We start from the raw sequence: 23,320 nt of genomic DNA on the forward strand, positions 1-23,320 counted from the left end.
CACCGACACGCTAGCACTTCGCATTTCAGACCGGTCATCCCGCCGGCCTCGTTGGCGCAGTTAGGCAGCGCGTCAGTCTCATAATCTGAAGGTCGTGCCTCACACGGGGCAGCGTGGTGCCTTTTGATAGCTGAGAGCGCTTACACGACAGAGCGGGCTTCTCTGTTCCCGTCCGCCTGCTTGTCTCCTTCGCCTGAGGGAAAAAGGCCACAGCTCATCTGAAGGGTGGACGACACGACATTGCGGGAGAAACTGTGAGTTTCCAGGTAAATTCCCTAAATACCATCCAGCGACATTGCATTCAGTCCTAGGCCACCCTTTGACATGCAATATAATCGAAATTCAGTGTTCACGCTGGGCTAATGCTGAATGAATGCAGGAATACCATCCCTGTCGTATTCATGTAACATGTGGCGGTGTTCTTGTGAGGTTTTCTTAAGGGTAATATCATGCTGGCATTGGAAATGAAATTCCCTATTAATGGGAAGGCAAGCTTTCGTGAACCTTAAAGCAATGTTGCCTTCATCTTAAGGAAATATTGACTCGATTCTATTACGACTTGACATAGTCTTTCAAGGCATTCTTTAAAAGTGCCTGCAACTTGGTATCGGGGAAGGAGTGACGTCGCACAAACGATAAAACGGAGTAATTCTCAAGTTTAACGGAAGTTACTGCCACTTTATACTAATTCTGACGTCGACTGAAATGTGGTGCTTTGGCAAAGTTAATGCCCTGACACAAGGCAAAGTTGGCAAAGTTACAGCCTTGCGGCTGAAGACCGTAGCTGTTGTCCGTAGCAGAAACTTAAGTCTGTCAGAAGTGGGATTCGAACCCACGCCTCCAGGGGAGACTGCGACCTGAACGCAGCGCCTTAGACCGCTCGGCCATCCTGACACACTTGCGTGGTGGGAGCTGACCCGTTGCGGCTACACCCAGCTTGTGGTCTGAATCCCTAACGAAATGTTGATTCGATTCAAATATAGCTCCACATGTTCTGCCAAGCGCTGAAGACTGTAGCTGTTATCCGAAGCCAAAGGACAAAGGACAGTTCTGTCGGAAAAGTGGGATTCGCACCCACACCTCCAGAGGAGACTGCGACCTGAACGCAGCTTTTGGATCTACGCCCTGCAGGCAGGCACCGACACGCTAGCGCTTCGCATTTCAGACCGGTCATCCCGCCGGCCTCGTTGGCGCAGTTAGGCAGCGCGTCAGGCTCATAATCTGAAGGTCGTGCCTCACACGGGGCAGCGTGGTGCCTTTTGATAGCTGAGAGCGCTTACACGACAGAGCGGGCTTCTCTGTTCCCGTCCGCCTGCTTGTCTCCTTCGCCTGAGGGAAAAAGGCCACAGCTCATCTGAAGGGTGGACGACACGACATTGCGGGAGAAACTGTGAGTTTCCAGGTAAATTCCCTAAATACCATCCAGCGACATTGCATTCAGTCCTAGGCCACCCTTTGACATGCAATATAATCGAAATTCAGTGTTCACGCTGGGCTAATGCTGAATGAATGCAGGAATACCATCCCTGTCGTATTCATGTAACATGTGGCGGTGTTCTTGTGAGGTTTTCTTAAGGGTAATATCATGCTGGCATTGGAAATGAAATTCCCTATTAATGGGAAGGCAAGCTTTCGTGAACCTTAAAGCAATGTTGCCTTCATCTTAAGGAAATATTGACTCGATTCTATTACGACTTGACATAGTCTTTCAAGGCATTCTTTAAAAGTGCCTGCAACTTGGTATCGGGGAAGGAGTGACGTCGCACAAACGATAAAACGGAGTAATTCTCAAGTTTAACGGAAGTTACTGCCACTTTATACTAATTCTGACGTCGACTGAAATGTGGTGCTTTGGCAAAGTTAATGCCCTGACACAAGGCAAAGTTGGCAAAGTTACAGCCTTGCGGCTGAAGACCGTAGCTGTTGTCCGTAGCAGAAACTTAAGTCTGTCAGAAGTGGGATTCGAACCCACGCCTCCAGGGGAGACTGCGACCTGAACGCAGCGCCTTAGACCGCTCGGCCATCCTGACACGCTTGCGTGGTGGGAGCTGACCCGTTGCGGCTACACCCAGCTTGTGGTCTGAATCCCTAACGAAATGTTGATTCGATTCAAATATAGCTCCACATGTTCTGCCAAGCGCTGAAGACTGTAGCTGTTATCCGAAGCCAAAGGACAAAGGACAGTTCTGTCGGAAAAGTGGGATTCGCACCCACACCTCCAGAGGAGACTGCGACCTGAACGCAGCTTTTGGATCTACGCCCTGCAGGCAGGCACCGACACGCTAGCGCTTCGCATTTCAGACCGGTCATCCCGCCGGCCTCGTTGGCGCAGTTAGGCAGCGCGTCAGTCTCATAATCTGAAGGTCGTGCCTCACACGGGGCAGCGTGGTGCCTTTTGATAGCTGAGAGCGCTTACACGACAGAGCGGGCTTCTCTGTTCCCGTCCGCCTGCTTGTCTCCTTCGCCTGAGGGAAAAAGGCCACAGCTCATCTGAAGGGTGGACGACACGACATTGCGGGAGAAACTGTGAGTTTCCAGGTAAATTCCCTAAATACCATCCAGCGACATTGCATTCAGTCCTAGGCCACCCTTTGACATGCAATATAATCGAAATTCAGTGTTCACGCTGGGCTAATGCTGAATGAATGCAGGAATACCATCCCTGTCGTATTCATGTAACATGTGGCGGTGTTCTTGTGAGGTTTTCTTAAGGGTAATATCATGCTGGCATTGGAAATGAAATTCCCTATTAATGGGAAGGCAAGCTTTCGTGAACCTTAAAGCAATGTTGCCTTCATCTTAAGGAAATATTGACTCGATTCTATTACGACTTGACATAGTCTTTCAAGGCATTCTTTAAAAGTGCCTGCAACTTGGTATCGGGGAAGGAGTGACGTCGCACAAACGATAAAACGGAGTAATTCTCAAGTTTAACGGAAGTTACTGCCACTTTATACTAATTCTGACGTCGACTGAAATGTGGTGCTTTGGCAAAGTTAATGCCCTGACACAAGGCAAAGTTGGCAAAGTTACAGCCTTGCGGCTGAAGACCGTAGCTGTTGTCCGTAGCAGAAACTTAAGTCTGTCAGAAGTGGGATTCGAACCCACGCCTCCAGGGGAGACTGCGACCTGAACGCAGCGCCTTAGACCGCTCGGCCATCCTGACACGCTTGCGTGGTGGGAGCTGACCCGTTGCGGCTACACCCAGCTTGTGGTCTGAATCCCTAACGAAATGTTGATTCGATTCAAATATAGCTCCACATGTTCTGCCAAGCGCTGAAGACTGTAGCTGTTATCCGAAGCCAAAGGACAAAGGACAGTTCTGTCGGAAAAGTGGGATTCGCACCCACACCTCCAGAGGAGACTGCGACCTGAACGCAGCTTTTGGATCTACGCCCTGCAGGCAGGCACCGACACGCTAGCGCTTCGCATTTCAGACCGGTCATCCCGCCGGCCTCGTTGGCGCAGTTAGGCAGCGCGTCAGTCTCATAATCTGAAGGTCGTGCCTCACATGGGGCAGCGTGGTGCCTTTTGATAGCTGAGAGCGCTTACACGACAGAGCGGGCTTCTCTGTTCCCGTCCGCCTGCTTGTCTCCTTCGCCTGAGGGAAAAAGGCCACAGCTCATCTGAAGGGTGGACGACACGACATTGCGGGAGAAACTGTGAGTTTCCAGGTAAATTCCCTAAATACCATCCAGCGACATTGCATTCAGTCCTAGGCCACCCTTTGACATGCAATATAATCGAAATTCAGTGTTCACGCTGGGCTAATGCTGAATGAATGCAGGAATACCATCCCTGTCGTATTCATGTAACATGTGGCGGTGTTCTTGTGAGGTTTTCTTAAGGGTAATATCATGCTGGCATTGGAAATGAAATTCCCTATTAATGGGAAGGCAAGCTTTCGTGAACCTTAAAGCAATGTTGCCTTCATCTTAAGGAAATATTGACTCGATTCTATTACGACTTGACATAGTCTTTCAAGGCATTCTTTAAAAGTGCCTGCAACTTGGTATCGAGGAAGGAGTGACGTCGCACAAACGATAAAACGGAGTAATTCTCAAGTTTAACGGAAGTTACTGCCACTTTATACTAATTCTGACGTCGACTGAAATGTGGTGCTTTGGCAAAGTTAATGCCCTGACACAAGGCAAAGTTGGCAAAGTTACAGCCTTGCGGCTGAAGACCGTAGCTGTTGTCCGTAGCAGAAACTTAAGTCTGTCAGAAGTGGGATTCGAACCCACGCCTCCAGGGGAGACTGCGACCTGAACGCAGCGCCTTAGACCGCTCGGCCATCCTGACACGCTTGCGTGGTGGGAGCTGACCCGTTGCGGCTACACCCAGCTTGTGGTCTGAATCCCTAACGAAATGTTGATTCGATTCAAATATAGCTCCACATGTTCTGCCAAGCGCTGAAGACTGTAGCTGTTATCCGAAGCCAAAGGACAAAGGACAGTTCTGTCGGAAAAGTGGGATTCGCACCCACACCTCCAGAGGAGACTGCGACCTGAACGCAGCTTTTGGATCTACGCCCTGCAGGCAGGCACCGACACGCTAGCGCTTCGCATTTCAGACCGGTCATCCCGCCGGCCTCGTTGGCGCAGTTAGGCAGCGCGTCAGTCTCATAATCTGAAGGTCGTGAGTTCGAGCCTCACACGGGGCAGCGTGGTGCCTTTTGATAGCTGAGAGCGCTTACACGACAGAGCGGGCTTCTCTGTTCCCGTCCGCCTGCTTGTCTCCTTCGCCTGAGGGAAAAAGGCCACAGCTCATCTGAAGGGTGGACGACACGACATTGCGGGAGAAACTGTGAGTTTCCAGGTAAATTCCCTAAATACCATCCAGCGACATTGCATTCAGTCCTAGGCCACCCTTTGACATGCAATATAATCGAAATTCAGTGTTCACGCTGGGCTAATGCTGAATGAATGCAGGAATACCATCCCTGTCGTATTCATGTAACATGTGGCGGTGTTCTTGTGAGGTTTTCTTAAGGGTAATATCATGCTGGCATTGGAAATGAAATTCCCTATTAATGGGAAGGCAAGCTTTCGTGAACCTTAAAGCAATGTTGCCTTCATCTTAAGGAAATATTGACTCGATTCTATTACGACTTGACATAGTCTTTCAAGGCATTCTTTAAAAGTGCCTGCAACTTGGTATCGGGGAAGGAGTGACGTCGCACAAACGATAAAACGGAGTAATTCTCAAGTTTAACGGAAGTTACTGCCACTTTATACTAATTCTGACGTCGACTGAAATGTGGTGCTTTGGCAAAGTTAATGCCCTGACACAAGGCAAAGTTGGCAAAGTTACAGCCTTGCGGCTGAAGACCGTAGCAGAAACTTAAGTCTGTCAGAAGTGGGATTCGAACCCACGCCTCCAGGGGAGACTGCGACCTGAACGCAGCGCCTTAGACCGCTCGGCCATCCTGACACGCTTGCGTGGTGGGAGCTGACCCGTTGCGGCTACACCCAGCTTGTGGTCTGAATCCCTAACGAAATGTTGATTCGATTCAAATATAGCTCCACATGTTCTGCCAAGCGCTGAAGACTGTAGCTGTTATCCGAAGCCAAAGGACAAAGGACAGTTCTGTCGGAAAAGTGGGATTCGCACCCACACCTCCAGAGGAGACTGCGACCTGAACGCAGCTTTTGGATCTACGCCCTGCAGGCAGGCACCGACACGCTAGCGCTTCGCATTTCAGACCGGTCATCCCGCCGGCCTCGTTGGCGCAGTTAGGCAGCGCGTCAGTCTCATAATCTGAAGGTCGTGCCTCACACGGGGCAGCGTGGTGCCTTTTGATAGCTGAGAGCGCTTACACGACAGAGCGGGCTTCTCTGTTCCCGTCCGCCTGCTTGTCTCCTTCGCCTGAGGGAAAAAGGCCACAGCTCATCTGAAGGGTGGACGACACGACATTGCGGGAGAAACTGTGAGTTTCCAGGTAAATTCCCTAAATACCATCCAGCGACATTGCATTCAGTCCTAGGCCACCCTTTGACATGCAATATAATCGAAATTCAGTGTTCACGCTGGGCTAATGCTGAATGAATGCAGGAATACCATCCCTGTCGTATTCATGTAACATGTGGCGGTGTTCTTGTGAGGTTTTCTTAAGGGTAATATCATGCTGGCATTGGAAATGAAATTCCCTATTAATGGGAAGGCAAGCTTTCGTGAACCTTAAAGCAATGTTGCCTTCATCTTAAGGAAATATTGACTCGATTCTATTACGACTTGACATAGTCTTTCAAGGCATTCTTTAAAAGTGCCTGCAACTTGGTATCGGGGAAGGAGTGACGTCGCACAAACGATAAAACGGAGTAATTCTCAAGTTTAACGGAAGTTACTGCCACTTTATACTAATTCTGACGTCGACTGAAATGTGGTGCTTTGGCAAAGTTAATGCCCTGACACAAGGCAAAGTTGGCAAAGTTACAGCCTTGCGGCTGAAGACCGTAGCTGTTGTCCGTAGCAGAAACTTAAGTCTGTCAGAAGTGGGATTCGAACCCACGCCTCCAGGGGAGACTGCGACCTGAACGCAGCGCCTTAGACCGCTCGGCCATCCTGACACGCTTGCGTGGTGGGAGCTGACCCGTTGCGGCTACACCCAGCTTGTGGTCTGAATCCCTAACGAAATGTTGATTCGATTCAAATATAGCTCCACATGTTCTGCCAAGCGCTGAAGACTGTAGCTGTTATCCGAAGCCAAAGGACAAAGGACAGTTCTGTCGGAAAAGTGGGATTCGCACCCACACCTCCAGAGGAGACTGCGACCTGAACGCAGCTTTTGGATCTACGCCCTGCAGGCAGGCACCGACACGCTAGCACTTCGCATTTCAGACCGGTCATCCCGCCGGCCTCGTTGGCGCAGTTAGGCAGCGCGTCAGTCTCATAATCTGAAGGTCGTGCCTCACACGGGGCAGCGTGGTGCCTTTTGATAGCTGAGAGCGCTTACACGACAGAGCGGGCTTCTCTGTTCCCGTCCGCCTGCTTGTCTCCTTCGCCTGAGGGAAAAAGGCCACAGCTCATCTGAAGGGTGGACGACACGACATTGCGGGAGAAACTGTGAGTTTCCAGGTAAATTCCCTAAATACCATCCAGCGACATTGCATTCAGTCCTAGGCCACCCTTTGACATGCAATATAATCGAAATTCAGTGTTCACGCTGGGCTAATGCTGAATGAATGCAGGAATACCATCCCTGTCGTATTCATGTAACATGTGGCGGTGTTCTTGTGAGGTTTTCTTAAGGGTAATATCATGCTGGCATTGGAAATGAAATTCCCTATTAATGGGAAGGCAAGCTTTCGTGAACCTTAAAGCAATGTTGCCTTCATCTTAAGGAAATATTGACTCGATTCTATTACGACTTGACATAGTCTTTCAAGGCATTCTTTAAAAGTGCCTGCAACTTGGTATCGGGGAAGGAGTGACGTCGCACAAACGATAAAACGGAGTAATTCTCAAGTTTAACGGAAGTTACTGCCACTTTATACTAATTCTGACGTCGACTGAAATGTGGTGCTTTGGCAAAGTTAATGCCCTGACACAAGGCAAAGTTGGCAAAGTTACAGCCTTGCGGCTGAAGACCGTAGCTGTTGTCCGTAGCAGAAACTTAAGTCTGTCAGAAGTGGGATTCGAACCCACGCCTCCAGGGGAGACTGCGACCTGAACGCAGCGCCTTAGACCGCTCGGCCATCCTGACACACTTGCGTGGTGGGAGCTGACCCGTTGCGGCTACACCCAGCTTGTGGTCTGAATCCCTAACGAAATGTTGATTCGATTCAAATATAGCTCCACATGTTCTGCCAAGCGCTGAAGACTGTAGCTGTTATCCGAAGCCAAAGGACAAAGGACAGTTCTGTCGGAAAAGTGGGATTCGCACCCACACCTCCAGAGGAGACTGCGACCTGAACGCAGCTTTTGGATCTACGCCCTGCAGGCAGGCACCGACACGCTAGCGCTTCGCATTTCAGACCGGTCATCCCGCCGGCCTCGTTGGCGCAGTTAGGCAGCGCGTCAGGCTCATAATCTGAAGGTCGTGCCTCACACGGGGCAGCGTGGTGCCTTTTGATAGCTGAGAGCGCTTACACGACAGAGCGGGCTTCTCTGTTCCCGTCCGCCTGCTTGTCTCCTTCGCCTGAGGGAAAAAGGCCACAGCTCATCTGAAGGGTGGACGACACGACATTGCGGGAGAAACTGTGAGTTTCCAGGTAAATTCCCTAAATACCATCCAGCGACATTGCATTCAGTCCTAGGCCACCCTTTGACATGCAATATAATCGAAATTCAGTGTTCACGCTGGGCTAATGCTGAATGAATGCAGGAATACCATCCCTGTCGTATTCATGTAACATGTGGCGGTGTTCTTGTGAGGTTTTCTTAAGGGTAATATCATGCTGGCATTGGAAATGAAATTCCCTATTAATGGGAAGGCAAGCTTTCGTGAACCTTAAAGCAATGTTGCCTTCATCTTAAGGAAATATTGACTCGATTCTATTACGACTTGACATAGTCTTTCAAGGCATTCTTTAAAAGTGCCTGCAACTTGGTATCGGGGAAGGAGTGACGTCGCACAAACGATAAAACGGAGTAATTCTCAAGTTTAACGGAAGTTACTGCCACTTTATACTAATTCTGACGTCGACTGAAATGTGGTGCTTTGGCAAAGTTAATGCCCTGACACAAGGCAAAGTTGGCAAAGTTACAGCCTTGCGGCTGAAGACCGTAGCTGTTGTCCGTAGCAGAAACTTAAGTCTGTCAGAAGTGGGATTCGAACCCACGCCTCCAGGGGAGACTGCGACCTGAACGCAGCGCCTTAGACCGCTCGGCCATCCTGACACGCTTGCGTGGTGGGAGCTGACCCGTTGCGGCTACACCCAGCTTGTGGTCTGAATCCCTAACGAAATGTTGATTCGATTCAAATATAGCTCCACATGTTCTGCCAAGCGCTGAAGACTGTAGCTGTTATCCGAAGCCAAAGGACAAAGGACAGTTCTGTCGGAAAAGTGGGATTCGCACCCACACCTCCAGAGGAGACTGCGACCTGAACGCAGCTTTTGGATCTACGCCCTGCAGGCAGGCACCGACACGCTAGCGCTTCGCATTTCAGACCGGTCATCCCGCCGGCCTCGTTGGCGCAGTTAGGCAGCGCGTCAGTCTCATAATCTGAAGGTCGTGCCTCACACGGGGCAGCGTGGTGCCTTTTGATAGCTGAGAGCGCTTACACGACAGAGCGGGCTTCTCTGTTCCCGTCCGCCTGCTTGTCTCCTTCGCCTGAGGGAAAAAGGCCACAGCTCATCTGAAGGGTGGACGACACGACATTGCGGGAGAAACTGTGAGTTTCCAGGTAAATTCCCTAAATACCATCCAGCGACATTGCATTCAGTCCTAGGCCACCCTTTGACATGCAATATAATCGAAATTCAGTGTTCACGCTGGGCTAATGCTGAATGAATGCAGGAATACCATCCCTGTCGTATTCATGTAACATGTGGCGGTGTTCTTGTGAGGTTTTCTTAAGGGTAATATCATGCTGGCATTGGAAATGAAATTCCCTATTAATGGGAAGGCAAGCTTTCGTGAACCTTAAAGCAATGTTGCCTTCATCTTAAGGAAATATTGACTCGATTCTATTACGACTTGACATAGTCTTTCAAGGCATTCTTTAAAAGTGCCTGCAACTTGGTATCGGGGAAGGAGTGACGTCGCACAAACGATAAAACGGAGTAATTCTCAAGTTTAACGGAAGTTACTGCCACTTTATACTAATTCTGACGTCGACTGAAATGTGGTGCTTTGGCAAAGTTAATGCCCTGACACAAGGCAAAGTTGGCAAAGTTACAGCCTTGCGGCTGAAGACCGTAGCTGTTGTCCGTAGCAGAAACTTAAGTCTGTCAGAAGTGGGATTCGAACCCACGCCTCCAGGGGAGACTGCGACCTGAACGCAGCGCCTTAGACCGCTCGGCCATCCTGACACGCTTGCGTGGTGGGAGCTGACCCGTTGCGGCTACACCCAGCTTGTGGTCTGAATCCCTAACCAAATGTTGATTCGATTCAAATATAGCTCCACATGTTCTGCCAAGCGCTGAAGACTGTAGCTGTTATCCGAAGCCAAAGGACAAAGGACAGTTCTGTCGGAAAAGTGGGATTCGCACCCACACCTCCAGAGGAGACTGCGACCTGAACGCAGCTTTTGGATCTACGCCCTGCAGGCAGGCACCGACACGCTAGCGCTTCGCATTTCAGACCGGTCATCCCGCCGGCCTCGTTGGCGCAGTTAGGCAGCGCGTCAGTCTCATAATCTGAAGGTCGTGCCTCACACGGGGCAGCGTGGTGCCTTTTGATAGCTGAGAGCGCTTACACGACAGAGCGGGCTTCTCTGTTCCCGTCCGCCTGCTTGTCTCCTTCGCCTGAGGGAAAAAGGCCACAGCTCATCTGAAGGGTGGACGACACGACATTGCGGGAGAAACTGTGAGTTTCCAGGTAAATTCCCTAAATACCATCCAGCGACATTGCATTCAGTCCTAGGCCACCCTTTGACATGCAATATAATCGAAATTCAGTGTTCACGCTGGGCTAATGCTGAATGAATGCAGGAATACCATCCCTGTCGTATTCATGTAACATGTGGCGGTGTTCTTGTGAGGTTTTCTTAAGGGTAATATCATGCTGGCATTGGAAATGAAATTCCCTATTAATGGGAAGGCAAGCTTTCGTGAACCTTAAAGCAATGTTGCCTTCATCTTAAGGAAATATTGACTCGATTCTATTACGACTTGACATAGTCTTTCAAGGCATTCTTTAAAAGTGCCTGCAACTTGGTATCGGGGAAGGAGTGACGTCGCACAAACGATAAAACGGAGTAATTCTCAAGTTTAACGGAAGTTACTGCCACTTTATACTAATTCTGACGTCGACTGAAATGTGGTGCTTTGGCAAAGTTAATGCCCTGACACAAGGCAAAGTTGGCAAAGTTACAGCCTTGCGGCTGAAGACCGTAGCTGTTGTCCGTAGCAGAAACTTAAGTCTGTCAGAAGTGGGATTCGAACCCACGCCTCCAGGGGAGACTGCGACCTGAACGCAGCTCCTTAGACCGCTCGGCCATCCTGACACGCTTGCGTGGTGGGAGCTGACCCGTTGCGGCTACACCCAGCTTGTGGTCTGAATCCCTAACGAAATGTTGATTCGATTCAAATATAGCTCCACATGTTCTGCCAAGCGCTGAAGACTGTAGCTGTTATCCGAAGCCAAAGGACAAAGGACAGTTCTGTCGGAAAAGTGGGATTCGAACCCACACCTCCAGAGGAGACTGCGACCTGAACGCAGCTTTTGGATCTACGCCCTGCAGGCAGGCACCGACACGCTAGCGCTTCGCATTTCAGACCGGTCATCCCGCCGGCCTCGTTGGCGCAGTTAGGCAGCGCGTCAGTCTCATAATCTGAAGGTCGTGAGTTCGAGCCTCACACGGGGCAGCGTGGTGCCTTTTGATAGCTGAGAGCGCTTACACGACAGAGCGGGCTTCTCTGTTCCCGTCCGCCTGCTTGTCTCCTTCGCCTGAGGGAAAAAGGCCACAGCTCATCTGAAGGGTGGACGACACGACATTGCGGGAGAAACTGTGAGTTTCCAGGTAAATTCCCTAAATACCATCCAGCGACATTGCATTCAGTCCTAGGCCACCCTTTGACATGCAATATAATCGAAATTCAGTGTTCACGCTGGGCTAATGCTGAATGAATGCAGGAATACCATCCCTGTCGTATTCATGTAACATGTGGCGGTGTTCTTGTGAGGTTTTCTTAAGGGTAATATCATGCTGGCATTGGAAATGAAATTCCCTATTAATGGGAAGGCAAGCTTTCGTGAACCTTAAAGCAATGTTGCCTTCATCTTAAGGAAATATTGACTCGATTCTATTACGACTTGACATAGTCTTTCAAGGCATTCTTTAAAAGTGCCTGCAACTTGGTATCGGGGAAGGAGTGATGTCGCACAAACGATAAAACGGAGTAATTCTCAAGTTTAACGGAACGCCCGTCGGCGTTACTGCCACTTTATACTAATTCTGACGTCGACTGAAATGTGGTGCTTTGGCAAAGTTAATGCCCTGACACAAGGCAAAGTTGGCAAAGTTACAGCCTTGCGGCTGAAGACCGTAGCTGTTGTCCATAGCCGAAACTTAAGTCTGTCAGAAGTGGGATTCGAACCCACGCCTCCAGGGGAGACTGCGACCTGAACGCAGCGCCTTAGACCGCTCGGCCATCCTGACACGCTTGCGTGGTGGGAGCTGACCCGTTGCGGCTACACCCAGCTTGTGGTCTGAATCCCTAACGAAATGTTGATTCGATTCAAATATAGCTCCACATGTTCTGCCAAGCGCTGAAGACTGTAGCTGTTATCCGAAGCCAAAGGACAAAGGACAGTTCTGTCGGAAAAGTGGGATTCGAACCCACACCTCCAGAGGAGACTGCGACCTGAACGCAGCTTTTGGATCTACGCCCTGCAGGCAGGCACCGACACGCTAGCGCTTCGCATTTCAGACCGGTCATCCCGCCGGCCTCGTTGGCGCAGTTAGGCAGCGCGTCAGTCTCATAATCTGAAGGTCGTGAGTTCGAGCCTCACACGGGGCAGCGTGGTGCCTTTTGATAGCTGAGAGCGCTTACACGACAGAGCGGGCTTCTCTGTTCCCGTCCGCCTGCTTGTCTCCTTCGCCTGAGGGAAAAAGGCCACAGCTCATCTGAAGGGTGGACGACACGACATTGCGGGAGAAACTGTGAGTTTCCAGGTAAATTCCCTAAATACCATCCAGCGACATTGCATTCAGTCCTAGGCCACCCTTTGACATGCAATATAATCGAAATTCAGTGTTCACGCTGGGCTAATGCTGAATGAATGCAGGAATACCATCCCTGTCGTATTCATGTAACATGTGGCGGTGTTCTTGTGAGGTTTTCTTAAGGGTAATATCATGCTGGCATTGGAAATGAAATTCCCTATTAATGGGAAGGCAAGCTTTCGTGAACCTTAAAGCAATGTTGCCTTCATCTTAAGGAAATATTGACTCGATTCTATTACGACTTGACATAGTCTTTCAAGGCATTCTTTAAAAGTGCCTGCAACTTGGTATCGGGGAAGGAGTGATGTCGCACAAACGATAAAACGGAGTAATTCTCAAGTTTAACGGAACGCCCGTCGGCGTTACTGCCACTTTATACTAATTCTGACGTCGACTGAAATGTGGTGCTTTGGCAAAGTTAATGCCCTGACACAAGGCAAAGTTGGCAAAGTTACAGCCTTGCGGCTGAAGACCGTAGCTGTTGTCCATAGCCGAAACTTAAGTCTGTCAGAAGTGGGATTCGAACCCACGCCTCCAGGGGAGACTGCGACCTGAACGCAGCGCCTTAGACCGCTCGGCCATCCTGACACGCTTGCGTGGTGGGAGCTGACCCGTTGCGGCTACACCCAGCTTGTGGTCTGAATCCCTAACGAAATGTTGATTCGATTCAAATATAGCTCCACATGTTCTGCCAAGCGCTGAAGACTGTAGCTGTTATCCGAAGCCAAAGGACAAAGGACAGTTCTGTCGGAAAAGTGGGATTCGAACCCACACCTCCAGAGGAGACTGCGACCTGAACGCAGCTTTTGGATCTACGCCCTGCAGGCAGGCACCGACACGCTAGCGCTTCGCATTTCAGACCGGTCATCCCGCCGGCCTCGTTGGCGCAGTTAGGCAGCGCGTCAGTCTCATAATCTGAAGGTCGTGAGTTCGAGCCTCACACGGGGCAGCGTGGTGCCTTTTGATAGCTGAGAGCGCTTACACGACAGAGCGGGCTTCTCTGTTCCCGTCCGCCTGCTTGTCTCCTTCGCCTGAGGGAAAAAGGCCACAGCTCATCTGAAGGGTGGACGACACGACATTGCGGGAGAAACTGTGAGTTTCCAGGTAAATTCCCTAAATACCATCCAGCGACATTGCATTCAGTCCTAGGCCACCCTTTGACATGCAATATAATCGAAATTCAGTGTTCACGCTGGGCTAATGCTGAATGAATGCAGGAATACCATCCCTGTCGTATTCATGTAACATGTGGCGGTGTTCTTGTGAGGTTTTCTTAAGGGTAATATCATGCTGGCATTGGAAATGAAATTCCCTATTAATGGGAAGGCAAGCTTTCGTGAACCTTAAAGCAATGTTGCCTTCATCTTAAGGAAATATTGACTCGATTCTATTACGACTTGACATAGTCTTTCAAGGCATTCTTTAAAAGTGCCTGCAACTTGGTATCGGGGAAGGAGTGATGTCGCACAAACGATAAAACGGAGTAATTCTCAAGTTTAACGGAACGCCCGTCGGCGTTACTGCCACTTTATACTAATTCTGACGTCGACTGAAATGTGGTGCTTTGGCAAAGTTAATGCCCTGACACAAGGCAAAGTTGGCAAAGTTACAGCCTTGCGGCTGAAGACCGTAGCTGTTGTCCATAGCCGAAACTTAAGTCTGTCAGAAGTGGGATTCGAACCCACGCCTCCAGGGGAGACTGCGACCTGAACGCAGCGCCTTAGACCGCTCGGCCATCCTGACACGCTTGCGTGGTGGGAGCTGACCCGTTGCGGCTACACCCAGCTTGTGGTCTGAATCCCTAACGAAATGTTGATTCGATTCAAATATAGCTCCACATGTTCTGCCAAGCGCTGAAGACTGTAGCTGTTATCCGAAGCCAAAGGACAAAGGACAGTTCTGTCGGAAAAGTGGGATTCGAACCCACACCTCCAGAGGAGACTGCGACCTGAACGCAGCTTTTGGATCTACGCCCTGCAGGCAGGCACCGACACGCTAGCGCTTCGCATTTCAGACCGGTCATCCCGCCGGCCTCGTTGGCGCAGTTAGGCAGCGCGTCAGTCTCATAATCTGAAGGTCGTGAGTTCGAGCCTCACACGGGGCAGCGTGGTGCCTTTTGATAGCTGAGAGCGCTTACACGACAGAGCGGGCTTCTCTGTTCCCGTCCGCCTGCTTGTCTCCTTCGCCTGAGGGAAAAAGGCCACAGCTCATCTGAAGGGTGGACGACACGACATTGCGGGAGAAACTGTGAGTTTCCAGGTAAATTCCCTAAATACCATCCAGCGACATTGCATTCAGTCCTAGGCCACCCTTTGACATGCAATATAATCGAAATTCAGTGTTCACGCTGGGCTAATGCTGAATGAATGCAGGAATACCATCCCTGTCGTATTCATGTAACATGTGGCGGTGTTCTTGTGAGGTTTTCTTAAGGGTAATATCATGCTGGCATTGGAAATGAAATTCCCTATTAATGGGAAGGCAAGCTTTCGTGAACCTTAAAGCAATGTTGCCTTCATCTTAAGGAAATATTGACTCGATTCTATTACGACTTGACATAGTCTTTCAAGGCATTCTTTAAAAGTGCCTGCAACTTGGTATCGGGGAAGGAGTGACGTCGCACAAACGATAAAACGGAGTAATTCTCAAGTTTAACGGAAGTTACTGCCACTTTATACTAATTCTGACGTCGACTGAAATGTGGTGCTTTGGCAAAGTTAATGCCCTGACACAAGGCAAAGTTGGCAAAGTTACAGCCTTGCGGCTGAAGACCGTAGCTGTTGTCCGTAGCAGAAACTTAAGTCTGTCAGAAGTGGGATTCGAACCCACGCCTCCAGGGGAGACTGCGACCTGAACGCAGCGCCTTAGACCGCTCGGCCATCCTGACACGCTTGCGTGGTGGGAGCTGACCCGTTGCGGCTACACCCAGCTTGTGGTCTGAATCCCTAACGAAATGTTGATTCGATTCAAATATAGCTCCACATGTTCTGCCAAGCGCTGAAGACTGTAGCTGTTATCCGAAGCCAAAGGACAAAGGACAGTTCTGTCGGAAAAGTGGGATTCGCACCCACACCTCCAGAGGAGACTGCGACCTGAACGCAGCTTTTGGATCTACGCCCTGCAGGCAGGCACCGACACGCTAGCGCTTCGCATTTCAGACCGGTCATCCCGCCGGCCTCGTTGGCGCAGTTAGGCAGCGCGTCAGTCTCATAATCTGAAGGTCGTGCCTCACACGGGGCAGCGTGGTGCCTTTTGATAGCTGAGAGCGCTTACACGACAGAGCGGGCTTCTCTGTTCCCGTCCGCCTGCTTGTCTCCTTCGCCTGAGGGAAAAAGGCCACAGCTCATCTGAAGGGTGGACGACACGACATTGCGGGAGAAACTGTGAGTTTCCAGGTAAATTCCCTAAATACCATCCAGCGACATTGCATTCAGTCCTAGGCCACCCTTTGACATGCAATATAATCGAAATTCAGTGTTCACGCTGGGCTAATGCTGAATGAATGCAGGAATACCATCCCTGTCGTATTCATGTAACATGTGGCGGTGTTCTTGTGAGGTTTTCTTAAGGGTAATATCATGCTGGCATTGGAAATGAAATTCCCTATTAATGGGAAGGCAAGCTTTCGTGAACCTTAAAGCAATGTTGCCTTCATCTTAAGGAAATATTGACTCGATTCTATTACGACTTGACATAGTCTTTCAAGGCATTCTTTAAAAGTGCCTGCAACTTGGTATCGGGGAAGGAGTGACGTCGCACAAACGATAAAACGGAGTAATTCTCAAGTTTAACGGAAGTTACTGCCACTTTATACTAATTCTGACGTCGACTGAAATGTGGTGCTTTGGCAAAGTTAATGCCCTGACACAAGGCAAAGTTGGCAAAGTTACAGCCTTGCGGCTGAAGACCGTAGCTGTTGTCCGTAGCAGAAACTTAAGTCTGTCAGAAGTGGGATTCGAACCCACGCCTCCAGGGGAGACTGCGACCTGAACGCAGCGCCTTAGACCGCTCGGCCATCCTGACACGCTTGCGTGGTGGGAGCTGACCCGTTGCGGCTACACCCAGCTTGTGGTCTGAATCCCTAACGAAATGTTGATTCGATTCAAATATAGCTCCACATGTTCTGCCAAGCGCTGAAGACTGTAGCTGTTATCCGAAGCCAAAGGACAAAGGACAGTTCTGTCGGAAAAGTGGGATTCGCACCCACACCTCCAGAGGAGACTGCGACCTGAACGCAGCTTTTGGATCTACGCCCTGCAGGCAGGCACCGACACGCTAGCGCTTCGCATTTCAGACCGGTCATCCCGCCGGCCTCGTTGGCGCAGTTAGGCAGCGCGTCAGTCTCATAATCTGAAGGTCGTGCCTCACATGGGGCAGCGTGGTGCCTTTTGATAGCTGAGAGCGCTTACACGACAGAGCGGGCTTCTCTGTTCCCGTCCGCCTGCTTGTCTCCTTCGCCTGAGGGAAAAAGGCCACAGCTCATCTGAAGGGTGGACGACACGACATTGCGGGAGAAACTGTGAGTTTCCAGGTAAATTCCCTAAATACCATCCAGCGACATTGCATTCAGTCCTAGGCCACCCTTTGACATGCAATATAATCGAAATTCAGTGTTCACGCTGGGCTAATGCTGAATGAATGCAGGAATACCATCCCTGTCGTATTCATGTAACATGTGGCGGTGTTCTTGTGAGGTTTTCTTAAGGGTAATATCATGCTGGCATTGGAAATGAAATTCCCTATTAATGGGAAGGCAAGCTTTCGTGAACCTTAAAGCAATGTTGCCTTCATCTTAAGGAAATATTGACTCGATTCTATTACGACTTGACATAGTCTTTCAAGGCATTCTTTAAAAGTGCCTGCAACTTGGTATCGAGGAAGGAGTGACGTCGCACAAACGATAAAACGGAGTAATTCTCAAGTTTAACGGAAGTTACTGCCACTTTATACTAATTCTGACGTCGACTGAAATGTGGTGCTTTGGCAAAGTTAATGCCCTGACACAAGGCAAAGTTGGCAAAGTTACAGCCTTGCGGCTGAAGACCGTAGCTGTTGTCCGTAGCAGAAACTTAAGTCTGTCAGAAGTGGGATTCGAACCCACGCCTCCAGGGGAGACTGCGACCTGAACGCAGCGCCTTAGACCGCTCGGCCATCCTGACACGCTTGCGTGGTGGGAGCTGACCCGTTGCGGCTACACCCAGCTTGTGGTCTGAATCCCTAACGAAATGTTGATTCGATTCAAATATAGCTCCACATGTTCTGCCAAGCGCTGAAGACTGTAGCTGTTATCCGAAGCCAAAGGACAAAGGACAGTTCTGTCGGAAAAGTGGGATTCGCACCCACACCTCCAGAGGAGACTGCGACCTGAACGCAGCTTTTGGATCTACGCCCTGCAGGCAGGCACCGACACGCTAGCGCTTCGCATTTCAGACCGGTCATCCCGCCGGCCTCGTTGGCGCAGTTAGGCAGCGCGTCAGTCTCATAATCTGAAGGTCGTGCCTCACACGGGGCAGCGTGGTGCCTTTTGATAGCTGAGAGCGCTTACACGACAGAGCGGGCTTCTCTGTTCCCGTCCGCCTGCTTGTCTCCTTCGCCTGAGGGAAAAAGGCCACAGCTCATCTGAAGGGTGGACGACACGACATTGCGGGAGAAACTGTGAGTTTCCAGGTAAATTCCCTAAATACCATCCAGCGACATTGCATTCAGTCCTAGGCCACCCTTTGACATGCAATATAATCGAAATTCAGTGTTCACGCTGGGCTAATGCTGAATGAATGCAGGAATACCATCCCTGTCGTATTCATGTAACATGTGGCGGTGTTCTTGTGAGGTTTTCTTAAGGGTAATATCATGCTGGCATTGGAAATGAAATTCCCTATTAATGGGAAGGCAAGCTTTCGTGAACCTTAAAGCAATGTTGCCTTCATCTTAAGGAAATATTGACTCGATTCTATTACGACTTGACATAGTCTTTCAAGGCATTCTTTAAAAGTGCCTGCAACTTGGTATCGGGGAAGGAGTGACGTCGCACAAACGATAAAACGGAGTAATTCTCAAGTTTAACGGAAGTTACTGCCACTTTATACTAATTCTGACGTCGACTGAAATGTGGTGCTTTGGCAAAGTTAATGCCCTGACACAAGGCAAAGTTGGCAAAGTTACAGCCTTGCGGCTGAAGACCGTAGCAGAAACTTAAGTCTGTCAGAAGTGGGATTCGAACCCACGCCTCCAGGGGAGACTGCGACCTGAACGCAGCGCCTTAGACCGCTCGGCCATCCTGACACGCTTGCGTGGTGGGAGCTGACCCGTTGCGGCTACACCCAGCTTGTGGTCTGAATCCCTAACGAAATGTTGATTCGATTCAAATATAGCTCCACATGTTCTGCCAAGCGCTGAAGACTGTAGCTGTTATCCGAAGCCAAAGGACAAAGGACAGTTCTGTCGGAAAAGTGGGATTCGCACCCACACCTCCAGAGGAGACTGCGACCTGAACGCAGCTTTTGGATCTACGCCCTGCAGGCAGGCACCGACACGCTAGCGCTTCGCATTTCAGACCGGTCATCCCGCCGGCCTCGTTGGCGCAGTTAGGCAGCGCGTCAGTCTCATAATCTGAAGGTCGTGCCTCACACGGGGCAGCGTGGTGCCTTTTGATAGCTGAGAGCGCTTACACGACAGAGCGGGCTTCTCTGTTCCCGTCCGCCTGCTTGTCTCCTTCGCCTGAGGGAAAAAGGCCACAGCTCATCTGAAGGGTGGACGACACGACATTGCGGGAGAAACTGTGAGTTTCCAGGTAAATTCCCTAAATACCATCCAGCGACATTGCATTCAGTCCTAGGCCACCCTTTGACATGCAATATAATCGAAATTCAGTGTTCACGCTGGGCTAATGCTGAATGAATGCAGGAATACCATCCCTGTCGTATTCATGTAACATGTGGCGGTGTTCTTGTGAGGTTTTCTTAAGGGTAATATCATGCTGGCATTGGAAATGAAATTCCCTATTAATGGGAAGGCAAGCTTTCGTGAACCTTAAAGCAATGTTGCCTTCATCTTAAGGAAATATTGACTCGATTCTATTACGACTTGACATAGTCTTTCAAGGCATTCTTTAAAAGTGCCTGCAACTTGGTATCGGGGAAGGAGTGACGTCGCACAAACGATAAAACGGAGTAATTCTCAAGTTTAACGGAAGTTACTGCCACTTTATACTAATTCTGACGTCGACTGAAATGTGGTGCTTTGGCAAAGTTAATGCCCTGACACAAGGCAAAGTTGGCAAAGTTACAGCCTTGCGGCTGAAGACCGTAGCTGTTGTCCGTAGCAGAAACTTAAGTCTGTCAGAAGTGGGATTCGAACCCACGCCTCCAGGGGAGACTGCGACCTGAACGCAGCGCCTTAGACCGCTCGGCCATCCTGACACGCTTGCGTGGTGGGAGCTGACCCGTTGCGGCTACACCCAGCTTGTGGTCTGAATCCCTAACGAAATGTTGATTCGATTCAAATATAGCTCCACATGTTCTGCCAAGCGCTGAAGACTGTAGCTGTTATCCGAAGCCAAAGGACAAAGGACAGTTCTGTCGGAAAAGTGGGATTCGCACCCACACCTCCAGAGGAGACTGCGACCTGAACGCAGCTTTTGGATCTACGCCCTGCAGGCAGGCACCGACACGCTAGCACTTCGCATTTCAGACCGGTCATCCCGCCGGCCTCGTTGGCGCAGTTAGGCAGCGCGTCAGTCTCATAATCTGAAGGTCGTGCCTCACACGGGGCAGCGTGGTGCCTTTTGATAGCTGAGAGCGCTTACACGACAGAGCGGGCTTCTCTGTTCCCGTCCGCCTGCTTGTCTCCTTCGCCTGAGGGAAAAAGGCCACAGCTCATCTGAAGGGTGGACGACACGACATTGCGGGAGAAACTGTGAGTTTCCAGGTAAATTCCCTAAATACCATCCAGCGACATTGCATTCAGTCCTAGGCCACCCTTTGACATGCAATATAATCGAAATTCAGTGTTCACGCTGGGCTAATGCTGAATGAATGCAGGAATACCATCCCTGTCGTATTCATGTAACATGTGGCGGTGTTCTTGTGAGGTTTTCTTAAGGGTAATATCATGCTGGCATTGGAAATGAAATTCCCTATTAATGGGAAGGCAAGCTTTCGTGAACCTTAAAGCAATGTTGCCTTCATCTTAAGGAAATATTGACTCGATTCTATTACGACTTGACATAGTCTTTCAAGGCATTCTTTAAAAGTGCCTGCAACTTGGTATCGGGGAAGGAGTGACGTCGCACAAACGATAAAACGGAGTAATTCTCAAGTTTAACGGAAGTTACTGCCACTTTATACTAATTCTGACGTCGACTGAAATGTGGTGCTTTGGCAAAGTTAATGCCCTGACACAAGGCAAAGTTGGCAAAGTTACAGCCTTGCGGCTGAAGACCGTAGCTGTTGTCCGTAGCAGAAACTTAAGTCTGTCAGAAGTGGGATTCGAACCCACGCCTCCAGGGGAGACTGCGACCTGAACGCAGCGCCTTAGACCGCTCGGCCATCCTGACACACTTGCGTGGTGGGAGCTGACCCGTTGCGGCTACACCCAGCTTGTGGTCTGAATCCCTAACGAAATGTTGATTCGATTCAAATATAGCTCCACATGTTCTGCCAAGCGCTGAAGACTGTAGCTGTTATCCGAAGCCAAAGGACAAAGGACAGTTCTGTCGGAAAAGTGGGATTCGCACCCACACCTCCAGAGGAGACTGCGACCTGAACGCAGCTTTTGGATCTACGCCCTGCAGGCAGGCACCGACACGCTAGCGCTTCGCATTTCAGACCGGTCATCCCGCCGGCCTCGTTGGCGCAGTTAGGCAGCGCGTCAGGCTCATAATCTGAAGGTCGTGCCTCACACGGGGCAGCGTGGTGCCTTTTGATAGCTGAGAGCGCTTACACGACAGAGCGGGCTTCTCTGTTCCCGTCCGCCTGCTTGTCTCCTTCGCCTGAGGGAAAAAGGCCACAGCTCATCTGAAGGGTGGACGACACGACATTGCGGGAGAAACTGTGAGTTTCCAGGTAAATTCCCTAAATACCATCCAGCGACATTGCATTCAGTCCTAGGCCACCCTTTGACATGCAATATAATCGAAATTCAGTGTTCACGCTGGGCTAATGCTGAATGAATGCAGCAATACCATCCCTGTCGTATTCATGTAACATGTGGCGGTGTTCTTGTGAGGTTTTCTTAAGGGTAATATCATGCTGGCATTGGAAATGAAATTCCCTATTAATGGGAAGGCAAGCTTTCGTGAACCTTAAAGCAATGTTGCCTTCATCTTAAGGAAATATTGACTCGATTCTATTACGACTTGACATAGTCTTTCAAGGCATTCTTTAAAAGTGCCTGCAACTTGGTATCGGGGAAGGAGTGACGTCGCACAAACGATAAAACGGAGTAATTCTCAAGTTTAACGGAAGTTACTGCCACTTTATACTAATTCTGACGTCGACTGAAATGTGGTGCTTTGGCAAAGTTAATGCCCTGACACAAGGCAAAGTTGGCAAAGTTACAGCCTTGCGGCTGAAGACCGTAGCTGTTGTCCGTAGCAGAAACTTAAGTCTGTCAGAAGTGGGATTCGAACCCACGCCTCCAGGGGAGACTGCGACCTGAACGCAGCGCCTTAGACCGCTCGGCCATCCTGACACGCTTGCGTGGTGGGAGCTGACCCGTTGCGGCTACACCCAGCTTGTGGTCTGAATCCCTAACGAAATGTTGATTCGATTCAAATATAGCTCCACATGTTCTGCCAAGCGCTGAAGACTGTAGCTGTTATCCGAAGCCAAAGGACAAAGGACAGTTCTGTCGGAAAAGTGGGATTCGCACCCACACCTCCAGAGGAGACTGCGACCTGAACGCAGCTTTTGGATCTACGCCCTGCAGGCAGGCACCGACACGCTAGCGCTTCGCATTTCAGACCGGTCATCCCGCCGGCCTCGTTGGCGCAGTTAGGCAGCGCGTCAGTCTCATAATCTGAAGGTCGTGCCTCACATGGGGCAGCGTGGTGCCTTTTGATAGCTGAGAGCGCTTACACGACAGAGCGGGCTTCTCTGTTCCCGTCCGCCTGCTTGTCTCCTTCGCCTGAGGGAAAAAGGCCACAGCTCATCTGAAGGGTGGACGACACGACATTGCGGGAGAAACTGTGAGTTTCCAGGTAAATTCCCTAAATACCATCCAGCGACATTGCATTCAGTCCTAGGCCACCCTTTGACATGCAATATAATCGAAATTCAGTGTTCACGCTGGGCTAATGCTGAATGAATGCAGGAATACCATCCCTGTCGTATTCATGTAACATGTGGCGGTGTTCTTGTGAGGTTTTCTTAAGGGTAATATCATGCTGGCATTGGAAATGAAATTCCCTATTAATGGGAAGGCAAGCTTTCGTGAACCTTAAAGCAATGTTGCCTTCATCTTAAGGAAATATTGACTCGATTCTAT

General features: G+C 50.1%; 1 protein-coding gene and 25 non-coding genes across 26 annotated transcripts in view; 6 read left to right on the forward strand and 20 right to left on the reverse strand.

The window, feature by feature from the left end:
- The window catches only part of LOC141326073 (uncharacterized), a 130,383-nt gene that overhangs the window by 76,862 nt on the left and 30,201 nt on the right, over window positions 1-23,320 (forward strand). The gene's annotated exons all lie outside the window — the stretch shown is intronic.
- trnal-cag (transfer RNA leucine (anticodon CAG)) lies at window positions 812-894 on the reverse strand. Its single transcript has one exon. It is a non-coding gene; the product is annotated as a tRNA-Leu (tRNA).
- trnal-cag (transfer RNA leucine (anticodon CAG)) lies at window positions 1,948-2,030 on the reverse strand. Its single transcript has one exon. It is a non-coding gene; the product is annotated as a tRNA-Leu (tRNA).
- On the reverse strand, window positions 3,084-3,166 carry trnal-cag (transfer RNA leucine (anticodon CAG)). The gene has a single exon. It is a non-coding gene; the product is annotated as a tRNA-Leu (tRNA).
- trnal-cag (transfer RNA leucine (anticodon CAG)) lies at window positions 4,220-4,302 on the reverse strand. Its single transcript has one exon. It is a non-coding gene; the product is annotated as a tRNA-Leu (tRNA).
- Window positions 4,590-4,663, forward strand: trnam-cau (transfer RNA methionine (anticodon CAU)). Its single transcript has one exon. It is a non-coding gene; the product is annotated as a tRNA-Met (tRNA).
- Window positions 5,351-5,433, reverse strand: trnal-cag (transfer RNA leucine (anticodon CAG)). Its single transcript has one exon. It is a non-coding gene; the product is annotated as a tRNA-Leu (tRNA).
- trnal-cag (transfer RNA leucine (anticodon CAG)) lies at window positions 6,487-6,569 on the reverse strand. The gene has a single exon. It is a non-coding gene; the product is annotated as a tRNA-Leu (tRNA).
- On the reverse strand, window positions 7,623-7,705 carry trnal-cag (transfer RNA leucine (anticodon CAG)). The gene has a single exon. It is a non-coding gene; the product is annotated as a tRNA-Leu (tRNA).
- Window positions 8,759-8,841, reverse strand: trnal-cag (transfer RNA leucine (anticodon CAG)). The gene has a single exon. It is a non-coding gene; the product is annotated as a tRNA-Leu (tRNA).
- On the reverse strand, window positions 9,895-9,977 carry trnal-cag (transfer RNA leucine (anticodon CAG)). The gene has a single exon. It is a non-coding gene; the product is annotated as a tRNA-Leu (tRNA).
- On the reverse strand, window positions 11,031-11,113 carry trnal-cag (transfer RNA leucine (anticodon CAG)). Its single transcript has one exon. It is a non-coding gene; the product is annotated as a tRNA-Leu (tRNA).
- trnam-cau (transfer RNA methionine (anticodon CAU)) lies at window positions 11,401-11,474 on the forward strand. Its single transcript has one exon. It is a non-coding gene; the product is annotated as a tRNA-Met (tRNA).
- trnal-cag (transfer RNA leucine (anticodon CAG)) lies at window positions 12,186-12,268 on the reverse strand. The gene has a single exon. It is a non-coding gene; the product is annotated as a tRNA-Leu (tRNA).
- Window positions 12,556-12,629, forward strand: trnam-cau (transfer RNA methionine (anticodon CAU)). The gene has a single exon. It is a non-coding gene; the product is annotated as a tRNA-Met (tRNA).
- trnal-cag (transfer RNA leucine (anticodon CAG)) lies at window positions 13,341-13,423 on the reverse strand. The gene has a single exon. It is a non-coding gene; the product is annotated as a tRNA-Leu (tRNA).
- Window positions 13,711-13,784, forward strand: trnam-cau (transfer RNA methionine (anticodon CAU)). The gene has a single exon. It is a non-coding gene; the product is annotated as a tRNA-Met (tRNA).
- On the reverse strand, window positions 14,496-14,578 carry trnal-cag (transfer RNA leucine (anticodon CAG)). Its single transcript has one exon. It is a non-coding gene; the product is annotated as a tRNA-Leu (tRNA).
- On the forward strand, window positions 14,866-14,939 carry trnam-cau (transfer RNA methionine (anticodon CAU)). Its single transcript has one exon. It is a non-coding gene; the product is annotated as a tRNA-Met (tRNA).
- Window positions 15,640-15,722, reverse strand: trnal-cag (transfer RNA leucine (anticodon CAG)). The gene has a single exon. It is a non-coding gene; the product is annotated as a tRNA-Leu (tRNA).
- Window positions 16,776-16,858, reverse strand: trnal-cag (transfer RNA leucine (anticodon CAG)). Its single transcript has one exon. It is a non-coding gene; the product is annotated as a tRNA-Leu (tRNA).
- trnal-cag (transfer RNA leucine (anticodon CAG)) lies at window positions 17,912-17,994 on the reverse strand. Its single transcript has one exon. It is a non-coding gene; the product is annotated as a tRNA-Leu (tRNA).
- trnal-cag (transfer RNA leucine (anticodon CAG)) lies at window positions 19,035-19,117 on the reverse strand. Its single transcript has one exon. It is a non-coding gene; the product is annotated as a tRNA-Leu (tRNA).
- Window positions 20,171-20,253, reverse strand: trnal-cag (transfer RNA leucine (anticodon CAG)). Its single transcript has one exon. It is a non-coding gene; the product is annotated as a tRNA-Leu (tRNA).
- Window positions 21,307-21,389, reverse strand: trnal-cag (transfer RNA leucine (anticodon CAG)). Its single transcript has one exon. It is a non-coding gene; the product is annotated as a tRNA-Leu (tRNA).
- On the reverse strand, window positions 22,443-22,525 carry trnal-cag (transfer RNA leucine (anticodon CAG)). Its single transcript has one exon. It is a non-coding gene; the product is annotated as a tRNA-Leu (tRNA).

This window comes from Garra rufa, chromosome 2, assembly GCF_049309525.1.
Source record: "Garra rufa chromosome 2, GarRuf1.0, whole genome shotgun sequence".
Taxonomy (NCBI): domain Eukaryota; kingdom Metazoa; phylum Chordata; class Actinopteri; order Cypriniformes; family Cyprinidae; genus Garra; species Garra rufa.